General features: G+C 35.9%; 1 pseudogene; it reads left to right on the forward strand.

The window, feature by feature from the left end:
• The first annotated feature begins 364 nt into the window (after window positions 1-364).
• On the forward strand, window positions 365-4,755 carry LOC114054426 (annotated as a pseudogene).
• The last annotated feature ends 521 nt before the right edge of the window (window positions 4,756-5,276 follow it).

A 5,276-nucleotide genomic window follows, 5' to 3' on the forward strand; every position in this document is an offset into this window, starting at 1 on the left:
TTTAGCAATGTGGTACATGTGAAAATGAGCCTCTGTTATATCCTTTGCCATCTTAATTTTGAGATTTAGTGCTCATTTGCCTAGGAATACATAGAAAGTAAAAGCGCAGTTCAGCAAACACTATACTAAAATGTTAGCATCAAATCCAAACATGCTAACACACAAATGGAAATAGTATTATTATTCCACGGAAAGGTACTCCATAAACCTAAAAAGAAGGAAGAAAACCACTCCAGTGTTTTCCTTTTATTAAACAATTCACATCTCAGTTCAATCAGAAACCAATATGATGGATTGTGCAGATGTAAATGTTCTTTTCATAAAATATTCTCAAATATCATACTTTATAATACAGTACGTAAACATGAGTAATACCTTATGCAACTGCATGAAATCTGCCATATTAACTCTGGGTAGAGTTTAGATTGTTATTAACAGTCTTCATAAAGTTTATGGGGAAAGTTTTTGATCCTCTTTTTTAACACTTCAAAGAATTACCAACAATTCATTGACCATATTGAAGCTTAAAAACCCATTACCTTCTGCCAGTGCCCTTTTAAAAAATTCTAGGTAGACTCTTTAGGAAACTTAGAATAGTTAAAAAAAATAATAAAGGTCTTGATTAGAATAAAAAAAAAACTGAAGAAAATAAAAGGCATTGGAGAAATAGGCTTAAAATAGTGGATAAAGAGCTGGGCCTAGAGTCATAAGGACGTGTGCTCAAATCTAACTTCAGACAGGTACCAGTGGTATAACCCTGGTGGGCAAGCCACTTAACCTTTATCTGCCTAAATTTCTTCATCTATAAAAAAGGGCTAATATAGCATCTACCTCTTAGAATTCCTGTTGTGATAAAATGAGATAATAATTGCAAAGCATTTTGCAAACCTTTACGTGCTATATAAACGCTATTATTATTCATTTCCTTCACTCATTCATTCATTAATGCCAAGCACTTATTAAGTGCTTAGTATGTGCAGAATAAATGCAATATATAGATAAGACAAAATTCCAGAATCTATAACACTAAGCAATTAATTAAACATGTGGGAGCGAGGGAATAGTACAGAGAAGAGAGTGAAAAGCCAAAAATGACTCTGAAATGTTAAGTATTTTGAATAGCTGGGAGACTGGTAAAAGAAAATAGGGCAAAGAAATAGGGAAGTTGGTATGAAAAACTGGGTTGGCAGAGTGGGGTGGAGATGATGAGTTCAGTTTTGGATATGTTAAGTTAGAGGTGCTGGCTGGCCAATTAAGCAGGCAGTTGGAAATGCAGAACTGGAAAGAGTTCCTATTTAACTTGGAATCTAATTAAAATTCCCAGATCATTTTTTTTTTTTTTTGCAAAATACTGCTGTCCAGACATCTTGTCCTTGTATGATTGCTTTGGGATTTAAATGTATTTGTATGTGTTCAACTAACATGCAAGATTTTCTTTCCCTTAAATGTAGTTGTGTTGGTTTCTAACAGTGTTCCAGGTTATTGAGTTCTATGCCTCTGTCAAACTGAGCTACTCTTCTTTCAAGGCCTAGCTCAAATGTTCCCTCCTCCATGAAGTCTTCCCTCTTTCTCCAAATAGGAAGTGAATTCTCTCTATGAAAACCTCTTAGGCCCCTTTGTTTTACCTATCCTACACATTTAATAATTTTAAAATGCATAGTATAGTTATCTGGTCAAGACCTATTAGATTGTAAACTGCTTAAGAAGAGAGATAATGCTGTGTGACTCTGGGCAAGTCACTTAACCCCAATTGCCTAAGGAAAAAAAAAAGAAAAAAAAGAACAAAGATTATATTGATATTTTTCATCTTCATAGTCTTAGCAACAGAGATTTCCACTTTTATTTTGGTCAGAACTTGTGATTTCATTGATCTAGGGAGCCTCTGACAATAAAAATTCCCTCTCCTAATGTATATTGATAATTGTTCTGCCACTTATAGTCATAGAGAGTTTTTATTGCACTGAGAAGTTAATGACTTGTTCTCCATCATATGACTAGTTCTTCTCAACTCCAAGGCCTATACCATACTCAACCCACTCCACAGCCCCTCACCTTGAATATAATAGGCTCTTAATAAATATTTGCTTATGTTTTGTTAAGGATCATTTTAAATATCAATTCTTTTGACCATGGTATAAAGTTTATCAGATTTGCATCATTTGAAAAATTAATTAATATTCTACATCATCACAAAATGAACAAGAATGAAATGAACAAGAACGGATTAAAGCAAAGCTTTGTGCCACAATGCAAAAAATATTCTTATAAATTATTATAGAAACATTAAATAATGCTTTTAATCACAGATGTTCGAACACCTTCATATCTAATTAGTAGTACAATCATGTAATTAACTTTTTTTGTAAAAGATTTTGCCAACTTGGGGGTCCATAGGTTTGGCTTATTTAAAAGTGGTATTTTTTTCCTCTTTCTCTTCTCAGTAAATACTTTGTTACTGTGTTTAGTTTTGCCTACACACTCATTTGATGATAATCTATTCCCACAAGCTCTCATTTAACTGCCCTGTCCTGTTTCCTTAATTAATTTTACTTCCCTATTTTTTTCTTTGCTTTTTTTCCATTTGTTTAATCTATGTTTTCCATACATAAGAATGTGTTACAAATTTTTTCCTCCCCATACCTCCTCCAAATTCTTAAAGAAACATTCTTGTGAGGTGATCTTTTATGAGGTGTTTTTGTTTACTTTTTCCTCATTATTTCTCTCCTCTTTTAGTTTTCTCTTAATTCCCACTTTCCATTTAATGATTATGGTACTTCCCAAGTTTGAAATTTTAAATCCATTCTCTATCCCTCCTCTAGGTCATTGCTTACAGAGATCAAAAGTCTAATGGTCCACAGGTGGGGAACCTGTGACCTTGAGGTCACACGTGGCCCTCTAGATCCTCAAATTCAGTCCTTTGACTTAATCCAAATTTACATAACAAATAAATAAATAATAATAATAATAAAAGGATTTGTTCTGTAAAACTTAGACTCAGTTAAAAGGTCACACCCAAGGACCTAGAAGGTCACTTATGGCCTCAAGGCCACAGGTTCCCTACCCCTGGCTTCTAAACCAATCTTCTTGCTACTTTTTTTCTTTTGGCTGCATGTCACTTTCAGAAATATGATGTCATAAATGAAGCATTGACCAGTCACTTAACCTGAGCATAAATTCCTTAGCTTGAAAATGTGGTGATAATAACACTTGTATTATTACCTGTTAATAATATTTATTGTAATAATAATTATTATTATAAGGCAAACAGGAAAGAGAAATCTTAAGGGACTTATTAAAATTAAATTATTTACATTCCTCCATGGAAAGATGATATTTGTAACTCATGAGACTTTCTCAGTATTAGAGTAGTTGGAGGGAATATATACATATATAGATAAAGATATATAGAGATATATAGATATAGATATAGACAGAGGGTACAAGGTGAATTAAATATGAAGGGATGATATCTGAAAGATAAAAGTAAGCACTGAGAGAAGATTGTACTGGGAGAAGGAGAAAGGGAGAGATACAATGGGATAAATTATCTCACATAAAAGAGGCAGGAAAAAGCTTTTACAGTGGAGGGAAAGAGGGGGTAGGTGAGAGGGAATGAATTAATCTTACTCTCATCAGATTTGACTTAAGTAGGTAATAACCTACACACTCAATTGGGTATGGAAATCTGTCTTACCCTACAGGAAGGGTAGGTGGAAGAGGATAAAAGAGGGGAGGTATGATAGAGGGGAGGGCAGATTGGAGGAGGGGGTAATCAGAAGCTAAATACTTTTGAGGAGGTACAAGGTCAAAGGAGAGAATAGAACAAATGTGGGGGGGTGGGATAGGATGGTGAGAAATATAGTTAGTCTTTCACAACATGACTGTTATGGAAGTATTTTGCATGACTACACATGTATTGAATTGCTATATTGCTATATTGAATTGCTTGCTTTCTCAATGAAGGTGGGAAAAACAAATGTTAATTATTTTTACATGTAACTTGGAAATAAGATACACAGGCAATGGGATATAGAAATCTATCCTGCCCTACAGGAAAATAGAAGGGAAAGGGGATAAGGGGAGGGGCGTAAGAAGAAGGGATGGCAGATTGGGGGAAAGGGCATTCAGAATGCATGCCATCTTGGGGTGTGGGGGAGATGGGGAAAAAATTTGGAACTCAAAATCTTGTGGAAGTGAATGTTGAAAACTAAAAATAAATTCATTAATTAATTAATAAAAAGATTTTTTAAAAAAAGAATTTGCCTTTGTGGAAGATGGGAAAGAAGCTTTAAATTCTTGTAACAACATGGAGATTGAAGTCAGAGCCAGCTGGCTGGAGCTGAAGACATAGAAGGCCCTAATGCAACCCCAAGGAACCAGTCCTACAAAACCTTGTTCGTCAAAGGTCTGTCTGAAGACAAGATGGAAGAAACGTTAAAAGATCTTTCACGGCTTACTGGACACCAGATAGTCAAAGACAAGGAGATGGTATCTTCAAAAAGGTTCAGTTTTGTAGATTTCAACTCAGAGGAAGATGCCAAAGCTGCAAAAGAAACCATGAAAGATAGGGAGATAGACGAAAACAAATTAACCTTGGACAAGGCCAAGCCTGGTGGCTTTGGAGGCTGTAGCAAAGGTGGTAGTGGCCATGGAGGCTTCAGGGACAAGGAGGTGGCAGAAGTGGTAAATGGGGGCTTTGGAGGCCATGGTTGAGGAGGAAGCTTTGGAAGTCAGGGCGGTTTCTGAGGAGGCTGAGGAAGAGGCAGAAGCAACAAGCTGCAAGAAAAGAAGGCAAAGTTTGAATAACTTCACCCCTTCTCTTTTTCCCTGCTATATGGATGGACTCTGGGGGTTTAAACTGTCGTGGACTCACTGATGGAACCTTCCGAGGGCATTCCAAGACAGACAGGCAGCCCACTGCTGTCTTGGAAAAACCTTGACGGTATTTTGGTTTTGACTGAATGTATGTTCCATATAAACTTTTTGCAGAGAAAAAATATGAATGTGGCTAATTTGTGTAGGCTGTTTTTAATAAAAGCTTAAGGTATATCACTTAAAAAAAAAGAAAAAAGAAAAAGAAAACTGCCAGAGTCTCACTATGGATGTTCCAGTAGGGCTAGAAGCCCATGGCACTGTGACTGAGGATGCTCTACCATTTTTTTGTGAATGCAGACATACATTAGGAGGAAAAGCCAATATCAAGATGGCTCAGAAACTGGGCACAAGACCAAATGGGGTATTACAACCCCATCCAAGAGAGAAGGATAAGCTAGAAC

This window comes from Vombatus ursinus, unplaced genomic scaffold, assembly GCF_900497805.2.
Source record: "Vombatus ursinus unplaced genomic scaffold, bare-nosed wombat genome assembly UNPS02014813.1, whole genome shotgun sequence".
NCBI classification, from domain to species: Eukaryota; Metazoa; Chordata; class Mammalia; order Diprotodontia; family Vombatidae; genus Vombatus; species Vombatus ursinus.